We start from the raw sequence: 13,191 nt of genomic DNA on the forward strand, positions 1-13,191 counted from the left end.
TTGCAATGTAATTTACAAAAAGCTAGTAAAATTATGTGTTGTTTATATTATGACAATTTTTGGGTTTTTTATGATACATAGGAAGTCTTGTATTTATAATCTGAATGTCTGACAGTGTCATTTTAAGGGAGTCCAGGCTGCATAAATAACTGAATTTTAGTTGACAGCTACTGTCAGAAGCAACTTCACAAAATAGGAAATGGAATATTTGATATTTACGAGTTGGATTAAGCATCTTTTATTTGAGTGGTAATTTGAATTTTTCTGGATCTTAATTACGGTTCTTTCCATGGTAACTGATATAACAGTTAAAAATCCAGATTGTGGCATATGCATGTATACAGCTACTAATGCTTCATTCCAGAAATCAGTGAATTATTGGTGTTGTGCAGAGTTTTTTTGCTCACAGTGAAATCCTGTTTAGGAAACCAGAGCAGAGAGAAACAACTTAACTTGAAAAGAGGTGGGATTGCTGAGGATTTTCTTTTTCCATTTTGTTTTGGGGTTTTTTTTAAGAAGTGTCTTTTTTTTTTTTTTATAATTTGGAATGAGGAAGGAGAAATTACTTCTCTAGCTATGGGCCACAGTTCTAGCATGTTTTTTCTGTACTGGCACTTTACTTTAGAAACTGCATTTATTTTACTTACTCTTTATAATTTTGAAGACTGATCAGAAAGTCTCCTTAAGAACCTGTGTTTCTTCTCTGGACATCTGCTGTCTTGGGACAGTGGTTATGAGAGCAGTTTTTTTTGTGCCCTCAGTGAAGATTTTGTTTTTACATTAAAGGCTGTGCACTATTACTTGGGATAATATGTTTCCTCTTTGGCCCTAGGATAGGCTGCCACAGTTCTAAGTGTGATTTTTTTTTTTAAGTGTATTCTTGAACATTTGATTGACTTGTTTGTTTCCTTCCCAGCAGTTTTTTCTTCCCTTTGACAGTAATGTGAATATCATCACGTGTTTTTATGTAAGTATTGTTTATGGTGCATTGAGATTATCAGATTTCATTAAAGTACTTCTCTGATGCTGAGTAAGCCTGGATAGTCAGCTGTGACACACATAGGCCTGATTGTGTAGGATACACAGTGGCATTAGATTTGTCAATGTCAGTCATAAGGTGAAGCAAAAGAGGAGGATCTGATCTACTGGATGGATTATCCATGCTTCTGGAAAGGGTCACAGTGCAATGTTAGTTTAAGTAATCTTGAATGGGAGTCTAATCGCAGAAAATAATTACTGTACTTAATTCCATAAAATTTGATGTTGTCTTCTGTATAGGCTCAAATAATTTCTATCACAAACCCTGAGATTTGTTTTATACTGTGTATAAAATTGCAGAGAAGTGAGGAAATGGGTTTTGTTTGTAAAATAAAAAAGTGTAACTGGTAAAAGTGATTAATTTTTCAGATGACTCTTTGCTGATACTGAGGCATACAGTGTAAGCTGTGCAGCTACAATGCTGTTGTGTTGCTGGCAGCATGAGAGTGGTGCAGAACAATTTGTATTTGGCAGCTGAAAGGCTCACAGAAGCAAGTGTCTAACAGCAGCTTCTTTTTAGTTTTGTTGGATTGGAATGAAAGTGCTACACCTGATGTAAGTGACAGCAATTTAGCAATCAATAAAACCTTCCATACAATATGAATTCATGTCTTTTTTCCATTAAGGTTTTTATAGTAAGGAGAGCAAAAAACAACTGTATTGAAGTGAAAGTAATTCAGTATTGACATGGACTGTTTCCCATAGCACAGTAACAAACATTTTTGCACATCAGCTGTAATGGGAAGTGAGAAAGTACTGATTGCTGTTTTATGCAGAGCTTCCTGTCTGCATGAAGGGATTAGCAAAACAGATACATTCATGCATTTTCTCTAGCGTGTTTTTATAAAACCCAGAAACACCTCTGGAGTGAAGTATGAGTTCTAGGATGAGTTCTGGGTGAGAGTTTTGTGGCAGGATCATCCTTTAGGTGTTACTGTCTTCCTATTGCTGCTTTCTTGAATCTGTGGTATAAGTGTTTGTAACACTTAATCATGTTACCTAAGTCAGTAACATGTTAACTTTTTCCAGGTGCATATTAGCACCAGGGTTTTGTTAACCTTCCTTTAGGTTTTTTGTTTGAATATAATGAATACACAAGCTCCAAACTTCTATCTAAAGCATGGATTAATTGGAGGCACTCCCCTGCAAATTAGACCTCAGCAGTAAAATAATTGAGCTAAATGTCTGTTAGCTAAATCTGTTAAATGTCTCCTTGCAAGGAAGTTTGAAATCACTGACAAGAAAACTGTAGTTGAAAATGCTTGGGAAATTTGTATTGTGCTGGGGTTTTTTTCTTTCTTCAAAAAACCTGCACACGTTCCCCCCTGTGTTTGAGAAGTGCAGGTAATGTGTGAAATGCTCATTTCTGCCAATGTGTTTTTGCAACCTTTGCTTTATTTTTTAGGGAGAGCATGTCTGCAAGACATGTCAGCTTTACTCTTTCTGCTCTAATAACAATTTTTGTGTTTTTACATGCTGATGCAAATGTCTTGTTTTTTCCCAGGTGATGCATCACTAGGAGAAGGGATGAAGGGCTAAGTCCTTCAGAGCAGTCAATGCAGCATCAGTATGAATTATGAGAACCAAAGGCTACACGTAGAGAAAAATAAGACTTGGCAGAGGCCAGATGAGAAAACTGTAATTAACTGAAACCTCTCAGGGAGGTGAAAAGGATGGTGGAAGAATTAAGACTAAAGGAGACAATAGCTATTATGTCTGAAAGGAAATATTTGAAAACTTACTATATTTACCTGGCAGTCTGGAGTAGAGGAGACATTTCTGGATTAGAATGGAATAATGAAGGAGCAAGAGTGTGTTAATGTGGGTGCAGCCAATGGTGAAATGAAAATGTGGGCAGTTTGATGCAAATCTTTTTACAGCAAGCTATAAATGTATTTCTGAAAAGTGCAGGTATCGTATGTAGCTGCATGTTCCAGTGCTCTCGTGCTCCAAATTATAACTCAGTATACTACAGAAAATTCAGTGGCAGGTAAAGAATTGTGGACCACTGCAGAATGATAAGTCTGGAGAGATTTACAGCTGCACTGGGATTTTCACTGAGGAAGTGCTTGCAAGCAGAGTTCTAAACAAGGCTTAAAAGTAAAGTGTGAAGAGTGAAGCCAAAGTTTGTATGGTGAATATCTTTAAAAAAATAGGATAATTTTTTTTACAGCTGATTGAATGTAGGGATTGCATTACAATACTGAGTTTGGTTTTTTTCTGACAGGTAAGTGGTGAGCTGAGGAATGAGAAGTGAGTTTATAGCCACAGAATATCATACTGAGAGGATGCATTGCTGTTGGGAGACTATTGTGATAAGAATGTAGCCTGTGCAATCAGAAAAACCTTTGTGCTGCATCCAAAAGTAGGGGTTTTTTGGGTTGTTTGTTTTTTTTTAATGGGAAAAGACACTACAAATCATAATGTGGCTTAACTATTTCCAAGTAAATCCCTTTGACAAGGCAACTTCCTGCGCTGACAACTAGAGATCTGCTCTCAATAAAGCAGCAGTGTAGATCATGAATGTAAGAGCTCCATACAAAAATTTGAGCATGGCTTCAGCTGCCAGATGAGTCACATTTCATGTCCTGTAGGTGTATTAATTCTTTCCTGCTCATTCAATGTCTTTTCTTCCCATGCAACATGCTAATGAGCATGTTTCTTTTAAAGAAAGCTTGGCAATGCAAACCAGCCAGAATATATTAATTCTGTTAATGACTTTGTTCTATTTGGAACTGAAAATCCCAGTGAAGGAGTTTTGTGTTGCCCTAAATCAAACTTCAACAGGAAATTCGAAAGTAACTAGCAATTCATCACAGCAGCTAAATGAAAGCATAGATAAAATTGCTTACTGCTTACATAAATTATTGTAGTGAAGTGCATTTTTTTTTTGTTTTCCTGGGCAAACCTCATTGATTATTTTTGGGTTTTTTGAATTATTTTTTGTTAGTTAGATTTTGTTTGCTTGTTTTTTAATTTTTAGGTGAGGTTGTAAATGTCCATTAATTGTATAAGAGGAAACTGCTCCTGGAATTTGTGCAGTTTTAGTTGCCATGCAGTTGCCAGTTCAGTGATGCAGTTTTTCTGGAGTGGTTAGAATAGAAAGACTGTGCTTAAAATGGCACAGTGAGTCTCAGAGATTCAGACACTGAAGAGAAGGTCCACACACTGCCCATAACATAACCCTGTGGCAGTGCAATTTTAGTTTTGTATTCTCTCACAGGTTTCAATTTCTCAGTTTTTGTTCTTGGGAAACTTTAATGGTGAAAACACTGCTAAGAAATTGGAAGCTATCTTTAGCCCATATCTCCAGTCTGATTAATTATGATCTGATAACTCCTTTCTTTTTTCCCTTTTCCCCCAAACTTGTCCTGGCCTTCTTCCATCAACAACATCCTTGAGGAGCCTGTGAGATCCTCAGCTGTTCTGGAGAACTTCATGTTGGCCAGGTGCAGCGAGCAGTGCTATCAATTGCTCTTGCAGGTCCCTGTGTGGTTCAGCCTTGCTGCATCAAACACTGACAGAACTATGCAGGAGGAGTGTTTTGTGGTGGGAAGTTGTTCTTGGAGACAGAAAATACTGACTGAATAACCTGATCTGCAACCCAATGTTGATAGATAATTGTTCTGCCTCCATCCTCACAGTTCCTCTCACCTTACTTGATTTTTCTTGAGAAATCATAGTAGTACAGCACACTGTGTATAAGATGTACCAGTGGTTGTTAACAATGCCTCACACTGGTTTTAATTACAAAATCTGACAACAGTTTTCACATTTTTAACAGAAAATAGGCAAGCAGTAAAGCCTGAGATTGAATGAGGCACACACAAAGGAAACCTAAACCAAAGTGAGCAAGATGTTCAAGTAAATCACATCTGGTTTTTTTTCTCTTTTTAACATGTTCAGCTCAGCAGTGTGCCCAGTAATAGTTGCTAAACCTCAGTATTCCACTGAGAAACATTCAGGCCAACCTGGCTGACTGTCCTGGCAGTTGCTTTGGATTGGTGAAGCTGAGGCAGGAGATATTCTGGTGGAGAAATGCCAAAATGGCTTTGAGTGAAAAGCTGTCCTTGTGATGAGAAAATGTCTAGCTTTTTTCTGTCTCACAATTCCTTAGTTTCTTAAACCTCATAAAATTTTGCTGTGAATAGTAAACAGATCTAGTATTACAGGTAATAAAGACCTTTAAATTGTGGTCAAACTTCTAAATTGTCCTAAAATTTTGGACTCAGGAATGTTCCAGGACATATAAGTCTCATGGTAACACAGTGCCTATAGAGAAATAAAAGAAAAAATCACAGGCAAGGAGCCATTACCAATAATGGTCACAAGTGGAAAATGGGAGAACTTTCTACTCTGGAGGATATTGCATCTCCATACACATCTTCCAAAAAGAAAAGCCTAAATGTTGTTGCTCTGTTCAAAGGGAAGACAGAAAGGATGGTGAGGTGAGGTGTGTTTATAAAATGAACAGCCAGAACATAAATGTTTGTGTGCTGTTCAGTAAGTGTGTGCCTTACACCCTGCTTATACTGCAGCAGTTAATTTGAAACAACTCTGGTAGGTAACTGATACCTTTGTGGAGAGCTGTTTGGGATGTGACAGAACTAGTGATTTTCTGCAGGACACACCTCACAGTTAACCACTAGGAGCCAGCATGTTTTAAAATAACACAGCTGTTGTCACTCCTACCTCAGGGCAATACTGTGTTTTCACACTGTTCACCTTGCTTTAAGCCATGTCAGTTCTCACTTTTTTTTAGTGTGGTGTTTTTCTCTAGTGTAGACAGGACCAAGGTAGTATGTGGTTGAATTTAGAAATGTTCCTGTATAAAGAATACACTTACACTTTCCTCATCCTCTTTCCTTTTTTTTCCTCCCTTTTTTTTTCTTTTCTGAAAGGTTTTCCTGTATGTTCTCACATGCAGTTCACGTGAAATCACTTCTCTCTTTCAGTAAAAGGGGAATATAATTTGTATTATGCAAGACAGAATAAAGGTAATGTCCCCTGAGAACCTTACCTTGGTAAAAATTAAAATGTCTTAGCCTTGTATTTTGATGATAAGTAGTTATAGTTAGCTAAGCCTCTTGCAAAAATGTGTTTGATGCTCAGCCTTCTAAATTCATTTTCAGTGCTTTTAGTTTTGCTTAGACTGCTGTAATTTCCCCCTGTGCTGAGGCTGGTTAAGACAGTGGTCAGCATAGTGAGATGCTGCTTTCCTCCTTCCTGTGCACCCCTTGGCCTTCCTCTTTCTTAGCCTGCCCCTTCCAGAATGGAGGGAGGTGGTGAGGAGAGACACAGCCACATCATCGTCCTCCCATCCCAGAGCTCTGCCCCTTCTTCCACTCCTACCAAAACCCTCTTTGTTGGCTCATGAACAGAATAAAATAATAATCTGTTGTTTCCCTCCTGAGCACCAGAGACCATCAGCAAAGTGAGTGTATTACAGGGGAAGAAGAAATGGGTTTCTTGATGCCTAGAGGTAAGAAAGGGATCACCTGCTGGAAACACTGGAGTTGTGTTTATAGGGTCATGTCTTCTAAAATTCATGGTGGAGTTTGAAGAGACTCTAAAGCGGTTTTGCTGACAACTTTGTTGTTTCTCTTGTCTGAAAGCATCGCAACAATAAGAATAACGGTTGTGATCTATAATTTGCCACAAGTATAAGGCACACTGAGCATGGAGTTGCATTTTTTTCTCTAAACAACTTTGCATGCTTTTTTTTAAATTTTTTTTTTGCATTTGAAATGGGACTGCGAAGTGTCACTGATTCACTCCATTGGATTTCTAAATTTTGTTTGGCAAGGTCAATGCAGTTTGGGAAACAGAAATTCTACAGCTGCTTTGCTCATTGCCTCCCTGCAGTGATCATTGTCCCTAACAAGTACACAGCCTGAGCAGTAACTAAGCATAGCACAGAAATGGATCCTGCCCCATGGTGCTATGCTTAGTTCCTGTTAAGGGGCTGGATGACTGCAGTTGCTTGCAAAGCTTGTTTCTTACAAATCTCTGGGGATTGCTGGGATAGTTTTGCATTCAGGCCATTGGTCCAAATATTATTTCTGCTACTAAAATCCAAAATGTTTCCTACAGGGCTCAGGGTGGAGTGAGTCTACCAGCCCTGGGGACCATGTCTCAGTTTGAAGATTTTCGCATACACACTGAGGTAGATCCAGCCTGTGCTGCTCCATACATGTCCCACCTCTTGCCACCTTTTCCTTGGAACTAGTGGCAGTGACAGCAACTTCAGCAGGCCAGTGTCAGCTATTTGGAAATGTGCCCAGCTCTTTGGGCTGTTTGCTGCCTGATCATCCATCCCCACCAGCACACACTACCAAAACCTGGCATGCAACCCCCTTACAACCATCTACTTATCATGCTGGATATTAAGCTTGGAGAAAATAAAACATGCACATTGCTGAGGAAATAAATTTTGGGAAGCTAAATTTGCAGTTCCTATTTCACATTCCTTTCTCCTTTTAAATCAAGATGTGAATGTTGTGATATGCACTCCGTGTGTATGGTGATCCTTGCTGCTGCATCCCATAACAGGAGGAGGGAGAGGAAGTGTTCTTGTATTTGCTCTGCTATGAAGTCTTCTTTGTCTTGCCAAAATTTCTTCTTTGGCATATTTTCCATATCTGGTTCATTGAAGCCATGCATTTGTTTTCCGTTAGCTGCCTCAGTTAATATGATGAGTTTCTTTATTATTATTTTTAAATACTGCATTTGAAATTAAGAAACACTCTCATTAAATGGTCTGATAAACTGGTGTTATTTGCTGTCTTTGCCTTGTCCTTCTTTTCACTCATTTTTCCTTCTTTTTCTCCTTGATTCACATCTTTAAGCCAGCTTTGCTCATGCATACATCATTTAATGTGCTTTCATGGGTGTGGTACTGCACAGAGAAACCCCCAGTGTGAGCCCAAGCCTGCTGTGAACTCTGCCCACCTCACCTGTGTGATGGGAACAGGATGCTGGAGGTACCAGGGACAAGATAGTGAAAAGAGCAAGGTGTGCTTAAGAAGCGCTAACATTTTTGAAATGTCTCTCTTGGCTGGTTGATTCACTTTCCATCTATCTACATCTTCCACATCTGTTCTGGGCTTCTTCTCCTTTGACAGAAGAAAGTAGAAATAAAAAGTGCACAAGAGAATAAGTATTGAGAAGGAACACTAAAGTAAGATTTTTCACAAGCTTTTTGTGTCCTATAAACCCACCGCAGAAGTAGGGCCAGAGGATCAAACCTCCCAAACTTCATACTATAAAGCTTCCTAATTTTTCCTCTTTCCCCTTAAGTAGAGATTTAAGCCAACAGATACATCTTGACTCTTGCCTCATAGACCAAAGGTAAATAAATCCACCCAGCATACACTGGCAGAGAAATTTACAAGTTACATTGTCCTCATGGCTGCATTTTCTAAAATGTCTTTTCTCTGCCAGCACTTTTGGTCATAAGCCCTCTTCAGCAAATTCTGCAGTCACATTTATGCCCTCAGTCTTTACTAGTCATAACAGGGGAGGTGATTTCTACCACATTGAATGGTTTTGTATTTCAAAGTATAATCAGTTACAATCAGTAAATGTTTATTGGCGTAAGGCAGCCAGAGGGTCTGTGCTGGGCTTGCTGGGATGGGGTGTTTCAATTAATTCCGAAATGTTCTAACTGCATTAATGTACTGCTTCTTTCTTTCATGTCCTCTCCCACCTCAGAAAGGGATGAACCAAGGGATCGATGTTTGTTCTGTCTAACCACCAATTTAAAATTCCAGTTTGAACCATTTTCTCATTGTTGTGCCTTTGCCTTTTCTTTTTGTTTCTTCAAAGAGGGAAAAAAACCCCAGGTGGAGATATTAGTCAAAGAGTTTTGACTCTCTAGCTGGTCAAAAAATGTGGAGTGGCTTCTGAAATTGGGCATACAAAAGCTCCCTGCATTGAATGGCTGCTTTAGATGTAGGTTTTGAAGAGGGAATTGCATCTCCCAGCACTCTGGTGAGGCTTTTTAATACATTAATTGATGGGCAGAGGGAAAGCCAGGCATGAATTCACAGCGGAGTAATTTAGTAGGAAATCAAAGTCTCCCAAGAGGGAATTTCAACACTCTTCATCCTCCCCCAGAAGATAGTTTCTTTCCCAGGTATCTTCACCTCTTGGGGAGTTTTTTACCTGTGATCAGCAGCAGTTGGATGTCCCTGGATATGCCATGTTGCTGTCCATGACTTGAGTGCATGGGAGAACTGGCTGCAATCCCTGGATAAACACCCATGTACGTGCCTGCCCTCCATGTCGGGCCAGAGGCAGCCCTTGGCAGGAGCCTGTCTATGTCCTAGCCTGTTGTGATTCACTGCCCAGTTTATTGGTGCAAATTGAGGCAGCAAATTGAGGTTAACGCACAGAGGTGTGAACTGGAGCAGATGAAATGCTGGCCTGCATCTTGTCCTGTGGCTGAGGGGCAACAACCTGTGTGGAGAAGCAGCAGAAAGCAAGTCATAACTGCTGCCAGAAGGGCCAGGCATCCTCTCTGAACACATTTTTTTGCCCCAGTTTAATCTCCCTGGTGCTCAGGTCTTTGCCCTTTTACTCACTGAGAGGAGTTGAGATGCATTTCCCCATCCTCAGCCTTTCCACTTTGCCATTTATTCCTTGCCTCATGATTAACTGTGTTTGAAATTGGACACAGAGGCATATGCAAGTGGAAAACCAAAAGAGAAGTCCCAAACTGTGCTGTTACTATTAATGGCAGGGCTAGCAGCCAGCAAATTCACTTGGTTATGCCAAACCCAGATTAGACAGTACAAACCCTGACAATTTGGTATACTTTTCTGAAGAAATTATTCAAAGTGCATTTTCTAGTGGGGAGACAATACTCCATGTTGCATGAAAAGAATGACTTTCTTTAGCTGTTGAGCAAACACAGAGCATCTGCCTAGTATTTATATCCAAGAAAATAAAGGCAGAAAATGTTCATTTTGGAATTTAGTGGATGAAATTTTGTCCCTTTGGAGTAAATGGGAGATTTGCCATTGACTCCAGTCAGGCAGGCGTTTCACCCGATACTTTTTACATATGTTTTTATATGTTATGATAATTCGTGAATGAACTAAAATAGTCCTGTAGAGAATATACAAGGATTGTTCTTCTCTGGCTTAGGGGGAGCAGCCTTCATTTATAGTGGGGTCCTTGGAAATAAATATGGATGGGAGAGTCTTTACCACATTAACAATACACACTTGATCTTGTATCTCTATTTTGTGTAATCCATCAACAGCAGCATTGCACAGAGTTAGCTGAGAAAGGAGCACAGATGGGAAGAAAATGTTTGAAACCAGATCTGAAGGAGGCTGAGGTGAGTTTTCTGGATGGGGGTTGTAATCAGCAGAGAAAGCAGAGTATCTTGCCCTTTGAGCATGTCTGTCTTAGGTTGTTCCAAGTCTATGATCCAAAAGCCTAGTTGGGCTTCCAACCTCATTCTGGCTGGATTTCTAAATGCTTAAGAAATCATTAGTAGCCAGGAGATCTTTGGGGGGTTTATTTGTTTGTTTCCTGGTGTGGGGAGATTCTGAAGAATCCTTGTGGACACACACCTTTTTCAGCCAGGTTTCTGCCTCCCAGCATCAGGCTCCTTCAACATGCTCCTTATGAAGATGCATCTTCTGCCTGATGAGAAACTGATACCCACGGACATTATGGGCTGGTTTTATCCCCTGTGCCTGTGCTCCACAGTCTGCTTTGGCCACCTCTTGCCTTGATTGGAATATGTTAGTTTTGGCCTGGGAAGTTCCAACAGTCCAAAGGATCTTGTCCTTTCCTGGCTCAGCCACCAGTTAGGGCTGGCCCTCAGCCTGGAAGGCTGCTAATGTAAGAGAGAAAAGGGCTAGCTGGAGGGCCATTTCTGTTCTGTTTCTGGAAGAAACTTCCATTCTTGTCCTGGTCAGAACATCTCCAGAGGATGAATAAGTGGTTTGGAACTAGGGGAAGGAAAGAAAGAGGATGAAGTTAGTGCCATGATATTTTCTGTTGCAGGACTCTGGTTAGCAGGTAATTGGGGGAATCCTCCATTACTGTAACTGCATTTAGCTTAAATATGCAGTGAAGTGACCACCTAGAGAAAATAAAACCATAGCTAATATAAAGCCCATGTAAATCAGGGCAGGAGCAGATATTACAAATAATTGGTAGGATAAAAATGTTGGTGATGCTGTTGACTGCTGAGTAGAGAAGGCTCAAAGTTTTACTGGCAGTTCTGCTTTGCCCAGCTTGGGTGTGAAAGCAGTAGAACTGTTTGGATGGTATTGTGTGCAAGGAAATAAGCTTGTCTTTTCAGAGCAACTGGGTATCTTCCTGTTGCTGTGGTATGACTAATCCCACCCATGATAATTTTCTTCCCTGTAGTTAAAAGACATCTGTATTTCCAAGTGGATCCTACAGTGACTACATGGCAATTACTGCAATTAAAAAGGTGTGGTTTAAATTAAAAGATTATTTTAGTCATTGCTAAAGTCATTGCTAAAGACTTGCATCTGTTTAGCAGCCTAACAGTGCACAATTTGGAGTGGTTTGGATTTTTCAATTCCCTGGTATACTACTGAGTCCTGAGCTCTAGCTGGTACTTCTGCTATAGTCCTGTGCCTTTAACCTAGGCAGTAATGGCATAAAGTTGTTGCAGTAAATAAAAATTTCAGATAAAGGCTTTAGTGTTCAAGCAAAGAAGCCTTTGGGAATATTTCAATTCATTCTGATTTCCTTTAAATATTATCTTGGCCACAAAATACTATTATTTGTCCTTGCAATGTGGTTTTTTTTTTTCTGGAAATCTTTAACACAAATTCTCTTGTATCATATTGTCATGTAATAAATTTTTGTGGTTTGGCTGATGTTCTGGTTTAAGCCTGTTCTAAAACAGAAGGAAGAAAAGTAGCCTAAAATAGCAATTAGAAGAGAGATTTGAGGGTTATGAATTATTTTCTGTTCCTGTCACTAACTTAGCTCTCAGCTCAGCATGCCTTGAAGTTGCAGGAAATGTTTTATTGATTTCAGTAGATCTTGGTTCTGGTGCATTTAGTCTAACCTTGGACAAGTCAGGTGCCTTCTGTGCTTGGGACTGAAAAGTACATGTTCTGCTTACCCCTCCAATGGATCACTGTAAAGCTTCATTCATTCATTCACATCTGTAGAGAGCTTTAAGGCTTGTAAATGAATGCCACTTTCTAAAGTACAAACTATTATTTCAATGTAGATGAATTCATTTTACCTTCCCACCAGCTGCCAACAATCTGTTTAGTGCAATGAAATTCTGACAGCCTGTGTCAACAACCGAAAGCTCATTCATGACAGAGAGAAAAAAGAAAGAGAAAATTCAGACCTAAGCTCTTCCCCTAGCAGAGAATGGCTTTGTGTATGAAAATAAAAATTTTGTCTATCATTTCAAAAGGCCCTCTCATAAAAGAAATGCACGTTAAATTAAAACTGCTGTTAGTTTTTCATTCCATTGCACTACAGACCCCTCCTGGCTCTTGATGAAGAGTGAGGTGAAATATCGCACGACTGAGCTACAGAGAAAACAGCAAGCTGTTCCAAGTGCATAAGCCAAAATGAGCATTCAGAGAGAGATCACCCTGTCATGAGCTCATGCTGGCAATATGTTTTTTTCTATGGGTGTAAACTGAGATTTGAGCCTGAGAGAGACTCCATATTCAGCCCTGCAGGAACACTTTTGCATGTGTTGTTTTCTTTAGAATAAGTGAGGAAGTTGTGAACTGCTCCCAGATCTAGAAAAATACCTACAGCCACAGTGAGTTCAATGGCCTCCTCCCCTTCCCTCCCCACCATGCAGCAATGAACTGAAGATGGAGTCAGAGAGAACACATGCAGGTTTTACTGAAGGGACAATGTCATTTTGCCCTGTGTGATTACTTGGGTTTCTGTGGTGGTCTGAGCATTTTGACAGTTTTCATTTGGGAGGTGGTAGGCAGATGTAGGTTTGGGGTGGGCAGAGGCAGGGACGTGGTGGTCAGGGCTGGGAGCTGGAAGGCAGACTGAGTCCCTGTGTGGGGCAGGCATGATCTGGAGCCTGATGTCCCTGCCCCTGTGTGGCAGTGGGGAGCCCATCTGTATCATGGCTCTGGGCAGAGGCCAAAGTCAGTGGAGTGCCCA

Source organism: Melozone crissalis, unplaced genomic scaffold, assembly GCF_028551555.1.
Source record: "Melozone crissalis strain CALT ecotype California unplaced genomic scaffold, PUWL_Pcris_2 ptg000006l_1, whole genome shotgun sequence".
Lineage (NCBI taxonomy): Eukaryota > Metazoa > Chordata > Aves > Passeriformes > Passerellidae > Melozone > Melozone crissalis.